Source organism: Cryptomeria japonica, chromosome 4 (genome assembly GCF_030272615.1).
Source record: "Cryptomeria japonica chromosome 4, Sugi_1.0, whole genome shotgun sequence".
In the NCBI taxonomy this organism is placed as follows: Eukaryota; Viridiplantae; Streptophyta; class Pinopsida; order Cupressales; family Cupressaceae; genus Cryptomeria; species Cryptomeria japonica.
In genome coordinates, this window is record NC_081408.1 from 266,829,257 (window position 1) to 266,846,788 (window position 17,532).

Below are 17,532 nucleotides of genomic sequence, written 5' to 3' on the forward strand. Positions count from 1 at the left end.
CCTAGATCAGCAGACGAGGTAATCTATATTTCAATTGCAAATATATTATGGTTAAATGCATAGTTATGTTAATAATTGTGAACTATTTTCTACAAAAGGATTCTAACTTGGCTTTTGAATTGTGGTTGTCCACCCATCTACAGAGCCGTGTACTACATCAAAGAGGCTCGATTTTGATTATCCACCACAAGTATATGATCATATACTATTAGTTGTGGTCATTGAATGACCAATACATGTAGATATATTCTACATTTTTATTGTATATCAATTTGGACATGGTATATGCCACATTTTTGTAAAACTTGTATTGATTTGGCATATATGCCTTTTTTGATATATATAAATATTGATATTTGATCCAATAAATATGTATTGTGTTCATTATTGTGCATTTCATCGATATTTATAGGCATATTCGACACATACAAAAAAATTTCATTGTGTTGATTATTGTGCATTTTCATATATATAAATGATTATTTATAATTGATATGGTTAATTTTTGCTCAAACTATTCGGTGTATTTGGTGGTTGCCCTTTTATAAAGTTAAATGAATATTTTCCTATGTAATCAACAATATGAATATAAACAACAAAAATCTATGATATAAAGCATTGCAATTGTGGAATATGATTTGATAAGATTTCTAAAATATTGAATTTACCCTACAAAACTCCTTGTCTCAATCAAAATGAAATTCAATGGTAATGGTCAGATTTGATCTGTGGTAATGATCATTGGATGCTTTTGATTCCTTTTATTTATATTTATCAATGTGAGTGGTACGAGAGCACCCTCATGCTCGCAATGGTCAAATTTTAGTTTTTGTCTTGTTTTCCATTTGCTTTATTTAAATAAGGTGATTTGGGACCATTAATGATCATTTGAAATCATTTGTGAAATTTTGGGGTCATTTGGATAAAAGATGTAAAAGTTGCTCAATTGTTGTCAAAGTTGCTCAATTATTGTCAAAGTTGTCAAAGTTGTCAAAGCTGACAATATTGTCAAAGTTTCATCGTGGGCACAAACCAACATCACAAGCATGTTCGGGTGGGCAGGTTTATGCTAGGCATGCTCTTGTTGTGCCTCCCAATGCATCAGCAAATGGCATCAGTAGCTTATGTACATTCACAAGTGATACTAATATATATAAGTACAGTTGTGTGTCAAGTATAGTGATACTAATATATATAATTTCTTGTAACTTGGCAGGACATAGCCAAGTACAATGATACTAATATATATATTTTATTGTAACTTGGTAGGACATAGCCACACTAATACATTTGGACTAGATTTTCGAGTGAGGTTTCTGACGGAGAAGGTATATTGTGGCCAAATTTGATTTTTTTTTGAAAAAATGCCCGCATTCATCGTAATTCCGATGGCAATTTCCCATTTGGTTTCGACGAAGAAGGCATTAGCAATGAGAATTTTCTTTTATTCAAAAAAGTGCTCGAGTTCGTCGTAATTCTGACGACAACGACCATTACTTAAAAAAAAAAAAGAGGGGAATTCATTTGTGCATTGCAATCCCACGTAGGCGTCTGTGGCAACTTCAACCCCCAAGAACATCAAACAAGTGTCGAAGGCATTTGTGGCATTGCTTGCAATCCCGTGCAGGAGGTAGATTCAAATTGTCCTAGTTTTTAATTTCATGTTGCAAAATATATACATGTGGTGGTTAATTGCCCTAGTTTAATATCGTAAAACCATAGAACTGTGATTGATGAGTGAGCATTCAATTTTGTAGCAGCAATCCCTTCCTCTCGTATACGCACGTGTTGATTGTTCACATGAGATCACATCTCTTTGCGACATCGTATCAAACAATTCACGAGCCTTGTCCATGTTTCCACATTTTGCATTCATGTCAAGTAGGGCATTTGCAAGTACAACACCTACCAAAATTCCTCTATTTGTTATGCTTTGATGGATGTCCATACCCTGTTCCAAAGCTCTCATTTTTGCACAGGCAGGGAGGATGTTGGCAAAGGTTGTGGAATTTGGCTTTACGCCTTCCAATTTCATTTGCTTGAAAGTGTCTAAAGCCTTTTTGACAAATCCATTTTGTGCATATCCAGCAATCGTTACAATCCAGGAGACACCATTCCTTTCAGGAATTCTATCAAACTGTTCACATGCCTTGTCTATGCTTCCACATTTTGCATACATGTCTACTAAGGCAGTTGCAACTACAACATCTAACAAAGATCCTCTATCCTTTATGCTTCAATGAATTTCCATACCCTGTTCTGAATCTCCCATTTTGGCACAGGTAGGGAGGATAGTAGCAATGGTCATGAAATTTGGCTTTACACCTGTCGATTGCATTTGCTTGAAATTTTCTAAAGCCTTCTCAACAAATCCATTTTGTGCATATCCGACAATCATTGCAGTCCAGGAAACCACATTTCTTTGAGGCAATCCGTCAAACAGTTCCCATGCCTTGTCTATGCTTCCACATTTTACATACATGCTAATAGAGAAGTTGCAACTACATCTGACAAAATTCCTCTATCTTTTATGCTTTGATGGATGTCCATACCCTGTTCCAAAGCTCCCATTTTGGCACAGGCTGGGAGTACGCTGGAAAACATAACTAAAGAAATGCAATGATCAGCTCCAAAGACATCAAACCACTACTAACAAAACCGAGAGTCTAAAATATGAAAAGGAATAGTGTGAACTGTCCTAAAATAAAATATTTTATTTTCAATTTCAACTAAAACATAATTACTCGGCCATTTAATGTTATTAATAAGTGTTTAATTTATGAAAGAGATAAATGGTTGGCCACAAGTACATGAGTTACTAAATGCACACAAATAAGTGAATTTGATATTCAAAACTATCTACAATGAATTCAATTCTTGTCTACTAGTCATTTATGTTTTCAATAAGCATCTTTCTTTGTTTTTCTTAATCTTTATTCATAGTTATATGCATATTTCACATTCTATAATTAGGATATCAATTGCTATGGTTGAACACTAGCATGATGTTTGTGTTGTGGTATAGATGTGTGGAAACATAATTATGGGATTGTTATATTATAGAGATCATAAATCTAGATATCACATATGAGTTCTAGCTCTTCTTGGATTGAGTCTAAAGTTGACATACAGTCATAAAGCCATTATTAGCAGATCTATCCATTTCTAGTAAAGACAATTAAGAAAGTCATTTTGATATTGAGAGTTTCTTATCTGTTTACCTATTGATCATTATTAAGCCATAATATTTAGGTCTATTTATCTCTCTTGCAAAACCTCTGTAAGTGTCCTAGATTGTCCCTACTACTCACTCTTCAATGAAATAGTGGAGTTCTAAAGATTTGTTGCACAAGATGGTGTTGAATGTATCAACAAGACTAGCATGGAAGGCATGTCCAAGCTTCCACTTGTACAACTTACAACAAATGATTTGTTGATAGAAGAAATTCTTGAAATAGGGATACAATCAAAAGACAAGTAAGTACATACAAACCTCCTCAGTTGAAAGTAAAATCTGTGTATAAAAAGAGTACATTGAATCCCAATTCATAAACACAATAGAGATACCAATGGAGACTTAATTGGATGTAGCATGTCGCACCAAATTTTTTAGAGTATGCTAAGCTAGTACATAATGTTTTGTAAAGACACATTAGTATTTTACCCAGATCATTATCTACCAAAACTAACTATAGTAATCCTTTTGAGGATTCATTTCATGGTCCTAGATCTTCATTTAGTTCCACATCTTGTTGGAGAAAAGAACAGTTATTTCTTGAGGTAGATGAATTTCCTATCAACAAAGGACAAGACCCTTTCTAGTATATAACAAATTATACTCCAACAAAAGATCATGGGGGTTTCACTAGAGATATTGAATAAGAGATAGACTTCTGGTGCTGCATTAAAAGCATTGGCATGTTCTTCATTTATTGATGTAAACTCTCTGTGACACCATCACAACCAACAAAAGTGTAAAAAGTTGTTTGCAATGCATGGATTTTTAGGATTGTCCTTTGAGAAAATAGAATTAAAGTATGGAAGCAGGATCTGCCAACTCCTGAGGGAATCTTGATGAAAAATAACTATAAAATATTTGGGTGAGCTTATATGCAAAAACTCATGCTTACTGATGGGTTTATGTACAAAAATAAGCACGAATTAAGTGGTTAGGTGGCTTCCAGAAACAAAAGGGACAAAGAGGCAATGGAAGTGAAAACTTATGGATTTGTGTCTGTTCCATCTCAGAATGGGAATGGCGAAGGTGTTGTAAGAGGAGCTGAGAAGGGTGTTGGAAGAAGTGGGGGTGTTTACATTCCCCTATTTAAGCGGGCTCAAATGATGAAAGATGTGGAAGACAAGAGCAGTGTGGAATACTTGCACATGACATGGGATGCCCTTTGGAAGAGTATCAATGGGTTAGTAAACAAGGTAAATGCATCTAAGATAAAGAACATCATTCTAGAGTTGTTTGCAGAGAATCTCATGTATGGGAGGGGTCTATTTTGTAGGTCTTGTTTGAAATCCCAAATGGCATCCCCTAGATTTATAGATGTTTTTGCTGCATTGGTTGCTGTGGTAAATACAAAATTTCCTGATGTTGGCAATCTGCTTTTGTGAAGAATTATTTTGTAGCTTAAGAGGGAATACAAATGCAATGACAAGAACATGTTGATAGCAACAACCAAATTCATAGCTCATTTAGTGAATCAACAAGTTGCACATGAGATCATTCCCTTGGAACTTCTCACCCTTTTACTAGAGAACCCCACAGATGATAGTGTAGAGGTTGTTGTTGGGTTCGTGAAAGAATGTGGTTCTTTGTTGCAAGACCTTTCACCCAAAGGTCTCTATGGGATTTTTGAAAGAAAAGGAATTAAAAATCTTTCTAGTCAGTTATTCAAGGGTCCAATAGACACTGTTTTCCTAGACTATGACAAACAAAGGAATCACTCCCAAGTGCTTTGGTTTTATAACAGATGATTATAAGATGCTAAAATGTTGTCTTATGTATTTTAATAGCCATAGGTTTTAAATTTTTGTACTTGACAGGTAATGGATAAACAGTGTTAGGAGGAGAAAATATTGAAGGCCAAGTACAGATTGTGATAATACTAGATCAATGAATCTCGTTATTTATTGAGTATTTCTTGTTTTCCATGTTGTGTGATGTACCATAAGAAAACTAAAAATCTAAATTCAATAAGATTCTTTGTTCAATGATGATAATTTATATTTTCTTGCCTATGAAGAAAGACCATGTCAAACAATATCAACGAACAACAAAATAAGGAGACAATTGCTAGATTGTGGTCTAACTTGAAAAGAAAAGGTGATGGAAAATGTTATTGTCCGTGCAAAATTTGTAAGGGGTTAAAGACTAGAAGACTTCTAATCAAAACAGTAAAGAAACAATGTAAGTTGCATGGTCACATTGAAGGTGGACATGATTATCATCCATTGGTAAGTTTTTCATTATAACGTTTTGACAATTTATATACATAATAAATCACGTGATCATGAGATCATGTTTATTTATGTTTATCAATTTTATATAGGTTGAGCATCCCGGAGCACATGGTATGGATCAACACAACCCTGAGAATATAGTTTTCGAAGTGGACGAACATGGAGGTGTGAATATCAAAGCTGAAGATAATGATCCCATGGAAGATGATGATCATGAGCCAGAAAACACAATTGAAGATGATGGTACAAATACATTGATCCATGACTCATTTAGTACTCGCGTAGCTGATCATGATGATGAAGATGACCTTGATGTTGTTCATGATGTCCCTCTACTTGAGAAGGCATCTGAGGCCCTTTACAAAGGCTCGCAGGCAACTCTTCTCTCCGTTGTATTGTTGTTGGTGAACTTGAAGGTTATGAATGGTTTATCCCACATAGCAATGCCACGTATGTTAAGGTATGTCATATATGTCATAATAAACTGTGAATCATGTTGTACCATTAATATTCTTTATTATAACAAATTATATTTTTTTGTTGTAGATTGATAGGTGAGTTTTTGTTACCACCATCAAATATTCTACCTCGCTCATACCGAGAATTATCTGCCATTATGAAAGATATTGGAATGGAGTTGTGTAGGGGAAAAAGCGAGACTAGGTTAATCATGCCCTAATCCTACCTTTTGACACACATTACGGAATACGAAAGAGCCTAGAGATATCGCACAATTGGCTACTTCTTTTGGTGAAAGAGAGAGCCACGGGATATCTATTAGGATTTCTATTCCCTTGTTGAAATTGTAAGATCAAGTAATGCAAGTTCAAACCCTAATCTCAAAATGCAAGTATGAACTAATAACAAGATTGCAGAATTGAGATTAAACAATGAACAGCTGTAAGTGTAAGGATAAAATAAGAATGCAGATATGTACCCGGAGTCGAAATCGGACTGAAAATGCTCGGGACGGGGGCGCGGGCGCCACTGTCCTGAAAACTGCACCGGAAACCACTGTTCTTCACCCTAAAACACTGTTGGAAAGTTGTCGGAAAGCTGTCTGTCCAGAGGACCAGGGCGCCCAGTGCCTTTGTCCCAAGGACCAGGGCGCCCAGCGCCCCTGTCCTGGCAGGACCAGGGCACCCAGCGCCCCTGTCCCGGTCTTCTGAGCTGCAACTTCACACAGGGTTCTGTCTCAGCCTTCTCTCTCCGGATCTGTGTCCCGCGGCATCGTCCGAATCTCGAAACCTGCAATAATATCTGAAAAGGGGGAGGGGCGGCTATATAGGGTTTTGCCTTAGTCAAACCCCCACTTCGGTGATTTCCACCTCCACGAATAGCCAAGTTGTTTTGTAAAATGTATTGTGTGTGCAGACCTAGTGTGTGTGCAAGGTCCAAAATGCAAGAAAGCAAACTAGAGCAACCTAGAAAGTAAACCCTAATTGCTTGTAAATGATAATGTAAATGCTCTAAATCAAGATGCAATGTGATCTAAAGCATGAATAAATGATATATCAAAGCTTATGCAAAGACATGAAAACAATACGAAATCATACCCAACCCTCAAGGGAGGAGTACAAGCCAATCTTCAGTCGGTAATCTCCTATTGTTCTTCAATGTCTTCCAAGCCCTAAGTGGATGAATGAATTTGATGGATGCTTGATAAAATGATGTTGAATGTTGTTGAAGTCCTCAAAGATCTGCTCTTTCGCTGCATATGAAGTTCCTGGAAACAAAAATCCATCCCCTTCAAATGAGGAAAGAGAGCTTTTATGTATGAAACCCTAGGTCGTAAATTCGTATTTTGGCCGACCTAGAGATTGAATATCCCGCCAATTTCTTGGGGTTAAGCTTTATTTTATGATTGGATCATGCTCCCAAAATTTCGGGAAAAATGTCCGGGACCATGTTGCACGGGCGCCATGGTCCCGACAACTTTTCACCAAATTTTCAGGGCCGTCGGATATGATGATTTTAGAGAGAATCCCGAAGTTACAAGTGATTTCGAGATGTTTAGACCCCGAAACCAAGCCCCCAAGTTCAGAATAGGACTTAATTAGGGTTTTTGATTAAGTGGTGTATTGGAAGAATAAAATGCGAAGGGCACGCTTTAGTGAAAGGGCCCAACTTTATGATGTAGAAAATGATGAAATAGGGCCTTAGACCTAATTAATTTGATTAATTAAGTGCTTAAGGAGAAATGCAATGCAGAATGCAAAATGCACTAAGGCGGGTGCTAAACTAGGTGCGAAATTGTACCACCCTAGCGAGTGCGTACAATTTACAACGCCACATTTAGCCCCCACTTTAGCGGTCATATGAGTACTACGTGCATATGCAAGCTAAAGTACAGAAAAGTAAACATTATTTGAAAAAGGATATATCCATAAGTCATCGGACGAAGCCCCCAGCGGTATCTGCAGTACACAGTTAGGAACCGCACCCTACAAAACAAACGTTAGATCACAAAATCACCTAATGCTTACTAGGGAAAGTGATGAAATCTGTGAGTAGCTATATGCCCCCCCCTGTTTCGACTTGCTTATTTAGGGAGGTGAAACAGGGTAGCATGTTTACTTGCGACAAATTGTGTAATAGAGTATTGATGAGGGGTGTTCACTAAATAGGCTTCATCAGAGCACTTTTTGGAACATCCTGAGAGTAGGAGAAGGAAAATACGATTCCAACGCAACAAACAGCTCGAAAATCGCATCTCCCAAACTCAAGTTATGATAAAATGAATGATAGATGAAAAATTAGGGTTTCAAGAAGTAAGAATAAGCAAACGAGAGTATATACTTTGAAAGTGACACTTGTATTCATCACTTTGTCGATTTCAGGATACTATTCAGTGCAGCAGAGCCCACCTAGCCATCACCATGCCTTCACGATGACCGGAGCGTCCCACGAGGATCGAGATCCTACGCCAGGCCGTGATCGACGACGAGCCACTGGACGAGGTGAGTTGACTGAACATTTGACTTTTGATTTTTCACATGTTTGACTTTTCCGTGATCGTATGCGGGCCTCGAAGGCTGACCGGGGCCCACCCAAGGCGCCATGGTCCCTGTGGGGCGCCCTCGTCCCCCCAGGGCGCCATGGTCCCTGACAAGGGCGCCATGGTCCTTGCAGGGCGCCATGGTCCCTGACAGGGGCGCCATGGTCCCTGCAGGGCGCCATGGTCCCTGACAGGGCGCCATGGTCCCCAATCAGGGCCTGGCGAGAGGTTCCGGGGCTAGCATACGATGTGTGACAGTTTGCATTTGCGGTTTCGATGGTCGAGTACTGATTACGGTCATGTTTTCGTTTTGCAGGGTCTCCCGTACATGAGAGAGCATACAGCGGGACACATTCTTCGCACTTTGCGAGATCAGATTCCACGGCTGACTCAGTCAGAGAGAGACACCCTATCGATAGTAGGATTGTGGTACGTGATTCTTATGTCGGCCATTCGATTTCATCCTGCGATGCTGATGGCACTGATGGAGAGATGGGATCCTGACACCTCTACCTTTCACCTTCTAGTAGGAGAGCTGACGGTCACACTCGAGGATGTGTACCATATACTGCATCTTCCTATCAGAGGAGCGACAGTCACATACGCGACTGATCGGGTAGCAGAGGATCATCAGAGGGAGCAGATGTATTGCATAGGGAGAGTCATGCCGAGCGAGACGAGAGGCCGTATCATGGTCAGCTGGCTCTTACATCCTACAGGGGAGATACCACTTCTGAGATGCCTCATGATAGCCATCATAGCACTAGCTGTTTTCCCTAATGGGCGAGGGACACACATGCACGGGGGCCTCACATGGTGTATCAGAGTGATGGAGAGACATAGGAGAGTGTATGCATGGGGTCGGAGTATGCTTGCACATCTCTATCATGACCTGGAGGAGTATGTATTCGGACAGGGGTTCAGTTTGATGACATGCACACTTCTGCAGGTGTGGATCTTAGAGCACTTCACATGCACCAGGCCCGTCGGCTTTCCACTGAGTATAGCGAGCGAGCGACCTAGGGTGTTCGCTTATCCACTGACCAGCGAGTGGAGATTTGGAGATTTTTTATATTGGAGAGTGATTATTGACAGACTGACAGCCGAGGTGATAGTGTGGAGACCTTACCTACGGATGCACAGATGGGATGGTATGGAGAGACAGTTAGCATGTCTACAGAGGAACCGCCTACTGCGAGGACGATATGCACACATCATAGTCCCTTTCTACTTTGATCGAGTACGGAGGCAGTTCGGACTAGAGCAGTGTGTTCCAGCCGATGTGCCCATCTATACTTGACACTCACGGGTCCTTCCCAGACCTAGAGCAGTAGCGAGACCGACGGTGGATGATATCGAGATGACAGACTTAGAGGGATCAGATCAGGATGTAGTCACTGACTATTCTGCAGAGCCTGGAGCACAGCGCAGATATGTTTCATGGTTCATGAGATCATATCCAGGTCCTATCTTTCCACCAGATCATCCGACAGGCTATCCAGGCCCATGGAGACATGGAGACCGAGACGAGGACGAGGGATCCAGGTCAGAGGAGCCAGAGGAGGGAGAGGGTCATGAGGAGGTGGGAGACCCTGATCCACCTATAGGCGATCAGCCCAGTGACGAGGAGGAGGAGGAGGATGCAGATAGAGAGGAGGATGAGGAGGATGCAGGTGATGATGCGGATGAGGATGAGGATGATGAGGAGGACGACGAGGAGGATGATAGAGATGATGAGGAAGAGTCAGACGCAGCTCCCCACTATTCAGGAGACAATACCATAGCTCTGGATCCACCTCTTATTCCCCAACAGGGGGAACAGGAGGCGATACGGAGACCTGTCACCAGTACCGTCCAGCCTACACCCATCATGGATAGAGTATGCGAGTGAGGGGAGCCGAGCAGTTCCCAGTCACAGATGCTACCATATCATGATCCCTACTGGCGTGAGGGAGATCCAGGTATAGTAGGTTTATATTGATTAGTTAATGCTTTGATGATATAGAATGGTACTAACAAAAATCTGTTCGACTGCCACAGCTAATGTGCAGGAATGGCGTTCCTTGATTCAGCAGGCAATGACAGACATCTCCATGATAGCACAGATCCCTAGTTCCTCACAGATTACCTACAGGCCTCAGGGGAACGCGGGTCGGCATGAGGATTTTTTTTTCCCATTCCGATTACAGGTAGATATATGGAGGGAGAGAGAGGGAGTCCTATCAGAGGACCTCCAGCAGGCACGGCAGAGAGAGAGAGTCCTATCAGAGGATCTCCATCAGGCGCGGCAAAGAGAGAGAGTCCTATCAGAGGACCTCCAGCAGGCGCGGCGAGATCTAGTAGCGGCCCAGACCGAGGCTACCACCTATCGTGCGATCCTTATGGATAGGGATCGTAGGAGTTCCTCTCGGAGTCACTCACGATCTGTATCACGCTACACACCCATGGGTCCACCTCCACGGCCAGATCAGGAGGGAGCATCCAGTCGACACTCTCCAGCCACTAGCCCTAGGGATAGGAGATGATTGTATGATGTAGGAGAGAGAGGTCACATTTTGGATATATAGTGACCTATGTTTGTACACGATCCACACATATATATGTATATATACATGCTTCTCGTTTTTGTCTCAAATGTGTTATCTTTAATGCCTAAAACAATGTATATTTTGTTTTGGTTAAATCTAATTCATTTGGTAAATGTACATGTATGTTCAGAATTTAATTTCTATGTGATTGATTTCTCAATGCTCCATGATTAAATTGATACATGTGTGACTTAATTAAAATATTTAATCAAGTACAACATTGATGATAAGGAAGAAATATGCATTAAGTCTAAGAATCATATAACTAATGTGATTTAATTTTGAATTTAACACAACATGATACGATTCTACTTAACACACATAAAGACACTGTATAATATGCTAGCATAATGGAAATGTAAATCTTTCACAATTTACATAAATGAATTCAAGACAAACTATAAAGTAAGAAGGCACGCTTGTCAGGAAAAAAGCAATATAGATTAAACAATATAACATTTAATTATATTTTGCTTTAATTAAGAAACACTAACATATTATCCAATGTTGAAGATTTGAAAAGAAGATAGATAAGAAATGAAGAATTTAAGCATAATATCTACGCAAGTGCATAGCATTGATAGGTTCTTTAAGAGGCGTACCGTCTACATCCGCTATTTTGTAAGCACCTGATCCATAATCCTCAATGACGATATATGGTCCAAGCCAATTAGGACTAAATTTTCCCTTTTCGGCCCGCAAGGCATTCACATTGCGCTGATTCTCATAAAGGACTAAATCACCTACTGAGAAGGAACGTTGAATAACCTTATCATTATAGCTTCGCTGTAGAGTTTTGTGATATGCTTGGATATGCTCAAGAGCGTTTATACGCTGTTCATCAAGCATCTCAAGCTGTTGAAGTCGTTGTTCTCTATAAGAGTCATCATCTACTATACCTTTAAGAGAAACCCTAAGTGATGGAATTTCTAACTCTAAGGGCATAATAGCGTCAGCACCATAAACAAGATTATAAGGAGTAGTTCCCGTAGCAATTCGTACACTCATTCGGTAGGCCCAAAGAGCGTAGATTAGCTGGTTACTCCAATCCTTACCATGCTTATTCACAGTTTTACGAAGAATTTGCTCAATTATCTTATTGGATGATTCGGCTTGACCATTTGACTGAGGGTAATACGGTGTAGAAAATAGATGTTTGATATGATACTTCTCGAGGAATTTCTTCACGTCCTTGTTCTTAAACGAAGTTCCATTATCTGAGATAATAGTGGAAGGTATCCCAAATCGATAAATAATGTTTTCTAGAAGAAATTGACAAATCACTTCAGCAGTAGTAGAGCGAAGAGGAATAGCTTCTACCCACTTCATAAAGTAATCCGTTGTGGTTATAATGAAGGTGTGTCCTTGAGATGAAGGAGGAGAGATTTTTCCAATAAGATCCAAACCCCATGCGGAGAAGGGCCAAGAAGCTACTTGAGAGCGGAGTTCTTGGGCAGGAGCATGAATCAGGTTATTGTGTTGTTGACATTGATGACATTTTTTAACAAATGAAAAGGAATCCTTCTGCATAGTTTGCCAATAGTATCCCATATGAAGCAGCCTATGAACCAGGGATTTGCCCCCAAAGTGCCCCCCACAGGCACCCAAATGTGCCTCTTCAAGAGCAATAGGGATTTCCGACTTGTTAAGACAACGAAGGAGAAGACCATCATAACCCCTTCGATAAAGGACATTAGAAAGGATGATATATCTAGCAGACAACTTGTGGATTCTAGCCCTAGTGTTCCTATTAGCAGAATCAGGGAAGGTACCATCGGTCAAATATCTTACAATATGCGAGAACCATTCATCTGAGTCTACAAAGTCACAACATGTTACCAAGCTAGAATCATCTTCAATAGCTGGAGAAATAAGATTGTGAATAACAAAGTTAAGATCAACCATAGGGTCCTCTAAAGATACTAACGAAGCCACACATGCCATCGCATCCGTATGTCGATTATCTTTTCGAGGAATAGGTTCCATGGTATAAGAATCGAAATTTTGTAATAAAGAGATAGCCAGGTCTTTATATTGTGATAATTTGTCCTGTTTTGCTTGATATATTCCTGTTACTTGTCTTATAATCAATTGCGAATCTCCATAGATATGTATGTGTTTTATATTAAGAGCTAAGGCTGCTTTTATTCCTGCTATAAGAGCCTCATACTCAGCAATGTTATTGGTACATAGGAAATTTAGACGATATGACAAGGGAATAGGTTTCTTTGTAGGAGAAACCAGAACAACACCTGCCCCCGATCCCGTACGACACTTAGAGCCATCAAAGTATAACTCCCAAGTTTCATCTTTCTCTATAGAAAGAATGAAGTCATCAGGAAAGGACTCAGGGTTAGGGAATGAAAAAGGTGAAGGGGCCTCAACTAAGTGATCGGTCAACGCTTGTCCTTTAATTTCTCTTTGTGAAACAAATTTAAGGTCAAATTCAGTTAACATCATAACCCACTTAGCGAGACGTCCTGATAAATCAGTTTTAGAGAAAAGATGCTTCAACGGATCAAACTTAACCATGACGTGGACTTCTGAATTTAAAAGATAATGTCTCAATTTCTGAGTCGCAAACACCACGGCCAAGCATTGTCTTTCTATCGCAGAATATCGGGTCTCATAATCGAGTAAAGTACGACTTATGTAATACACCAGACACTCCTTACCATCTTTATCATGTTGTGCTAACAATGCTGCGAGAGCATGAGAAGAAGCAGTTGTATACAGGATAAAGGGTTTAGAAGGTTCGGCAGGTTGAAGAATAGGAGGACTAGCCAAATACACTTTTAAATCTTCAAATGCTTGCTGACAATCCTCATTCCACTGAAAAGTGATATCCTTTTTAAGAAGTTGAGTAAAAGGAAAGGTACGATCCGCAAGTTGAGACACAAACCTACGAATATCTTGAATCTTTCCTTGTAAGCTTTTAAGTTGAGATACATTTCAAGGAGGTGGCATGTTAACAATAGCATCTATTTTCTTAGTATCCACCTCAATCCCACAATGCGAAACTATAAATCCTAATAGTTTCCCACTATCCACACCAAAAACACATTTTCGGGGATTCAAGCACATGTGATATTTACGAATTCTTTCAAAAATTTGTCAAAGGATTTTAACATGATCCATGCAAAGAAAAGATTTGGCCAGAATATCATCAACATAATCCTCTAAAATCTTATGCATATAATCATGAAAGATAAGGGTCATCGCTCGTTGATAAGTTGCACCGGCGTTTTTAAGTCCAAAAGGCATCATTATCCAACAAAACGTACCCCAAGGAGTGGTGAAAGCGGTTTTGAATTGATCTTGAGGGTTAATGAAAATTTGATTGTAGCCTGAAAAACCATCCATGAAGGATAAGAGGGCATGTCCTGCCGTAGAATCAACTATCATGTCAATGTTTGGAAGAGGGAAATCATCTTTTAAAGAAGCCATATTTAGATCCCGAAAGTCGGTACACATTCTTATTTTGTTATCTGGTTTAGCCACAGCGACAATGTTTGAAATCCATGGGGAATAGTCAATAGGGCGGATAAATCCAGCCTCCAATAACTTTTCAATCTCAGCTTTAACAAGCAGAGCTATCTTAGGATTCATTTTTCGAATCTTTTGTTTCATGGGCTTAGCATCAGGAACTAAGACAATATTATGAGTAACGATCTTAGGATCTATACCAGGCATGTCAGAATATGCCCAAGCAAAGATCTCAGGGAATTCATGCAATAGTTCTTCATATTGTTTCTGTTCCTCTTCATCCAAACATTTTCCAATTTTAATTACTTTCTCTTTATTGCAAGGATCCATCTTAACATCAGTGGTGTCACTTATGAGGAGATTACTTTGTTGAGGAGTATCCTTTAACTGAGGGAATTCTTTCACAATCTCGTCATTATCAATCTCTTTTCCAAAATAGGCTTCAGTGTTCAAACAATAAGGGAGTCCCCTATTGTGATGATAATGAGGAAGAGTGTCATAGGTTCCCAAGAACTCAGCTAAAGCATCGTCGGTAGGGAAGATATCTAGAGCACAATCACCCGAAGAATCCTCATCAATATACTCAGGGTGTTGTATTGATAAAGATGTAGAGATAGCATTAACACTAATGCATGGTCTTTTAGAGGCTTTAGTACGTCTACAGGGATTATAACCAAGTCCAAAGGCATAATGTTGAAAATTAGTCTCTAGAGGAACTCTAATCCCTTGTTCATTAGCACCACAACCTTTTCCATGATACCCATGCTTAGCAAAAATGCGAAAACCACGACCATAGCGATCAGCCATTTCAGGAAGAGAAGGTGGTTTTTCATAAGACAAAGAATCAAACTCTTCATAGTTATAGATGTGAGAAGAGGAAGTTTGGGAAGCGGCCACAAAATTATTACTCATAGCTTCAGGCAGGGTTGATTGTTTTTTAGTTTCTTCTTTCTTTTCAACTTTGTGATTTTCAGCTTCTTCCTTCTTTTCAACTTTAAGTTCTCTAGAAGGAATCTTATATTCACCCACAAAGGTAGGATTAAAATCAAGAGATCCCCAATCATCTTCTGCGAGAACCTTCTCAGGATCAAAATCCTTTTTATGTGTAGTTTCAAGTCGAGAAGGATTTTCTTCAGGAGATCCGAATTCATCCAAAGGATTTTGATCATCGGAAAGCGAAGACTCATCGATAGGTTTCTTGTTTAAAGAGTCATCACTAGACGAGGATGGCTTAGAAGAATCTCCTCTGGAATTAGATGTTTGTAGACAAGCTTGAAAATTAGTATCTCCCATCAAAGTATATGTCTTATTGTTATAAATGAATTTAACTTGTCTATGCAATGTAGAGGGGACAGCTTGCATGCTGTGAATCCAAGGCCTTCCTAATAACAAGTTGTATGTTAAATTTCCTGGCATAACATGGATAGGAGTAGGCAAAGTAACAGGTCCTACTGTGAGAGGTAAGGTGATGATACCCAATGAAGTCTTAGCCACATTATCAAAGCCACGAATGGAACGAGAGTCAGGCTCCATAAGGGATGTATCCACATTCATCTTATGCAATAGATTGATGCTATACACATTAAGGCCAGAGCCATTATCTACTAGTGTTCATCTTATAGCAGTGTCTTTCATGACAACCACAATCATCAAGGGATCATATGGTTGTTGGACTTCACCAGTAGGCAACTCATCTTGTGTAAACACAATTTGAGGTTTAGGATTCATCACAGAGTTAACAAAAGATGCTATATTACTAGATGTATTCGGTGGAGGAACATTCAAATCTTTCAAGGCATCTTGTAACATTCCATGATAAGCGGAAGAAGTTTGAATCAAATCCCAAAGGGATATCTTAGCAGGGGTAGCTTTGAGTTGTTCTATGAGATCATATTCCTTACCCATAACTTGCGAAATACGGGGAGCTTGAGGGAGAATTGGTTGAGGATTAGGAAGAGAGACTGGAATAACAGGAGGAGGATTAGGTTGCCTATTATTTCTGGTATGATAGGTATGGGCAACCGCATGATAACTCTCTCTAGTTATTTGCTTAGCATAATTGTAAGGACTTATAGGTTTTCTTCCTTGTACGGTGATGATTGGTTTATTCGGAGTACAAAAGGAATCATGATCATACCTCCCTTGGACAGTAAGGAGAGGAGTCTTAGGAATTTGAAAGGTGGGAGAAGGATAAGCACCTTGGACTTTAAAGAGAGGTTTGTTATATTCATTCAAATTTATCATGTTAACCAATTTAGAGGTCTTGTTTTTGTTTAAAGGTTTCGACAAAGCCACAAAGTCATCAAGAGCATCATCCAACAAAGCATGATCATATCGATTAAAAGGTTTGTCTTTTGATTCAAAAGGAGACATCTCCTCATAGAGGGGATTATTGAAAACAACCATGTTACTAGATTCAGGGGAAGAGTGGATAGGAATGTATCCTTGAGAGGAATCATTCGACTTATCTTTCTCATCACACCTAAATGGCATAGTAACAAGGTTTATGAGTTTTTGGTAAAATGAAGGTTTAGCATCCTTAGGGTTTAAAAACTCATCTAAAGCTTCATCTAGTTCATCTTGGCTATACTCATAATAATCATCAAATGCATGAACATTTTGCAAATAAAAATCTGACATTTTGAAAAGGTTGCATAAAATTTAAACACACAATGCAAAGAAACACAAGTTCTCTCTCTTTTTTTTTTCTTTTTAATGAAATGAAATGAAAACACACTAAATCTAGATCTAGATCTAACACATGCAATGCAAGAGGAAGCAATGATAGATTCACGTCGGGTTCACCAAAATGTGTAGGGGAAAAAGCGAGACTAGGTTAATCATGCCCTAATCCTACCTTTTGACACACATTACGGAATACGAAAGAGCCTAGAGATATCGCACAATTGGCTACTTCTTTTGGTGAAAGAGAGAGCCACGGGATATCTATTAGGATTTCTATTCCCTTGTTGAAATTGTAAGATCAAGTAA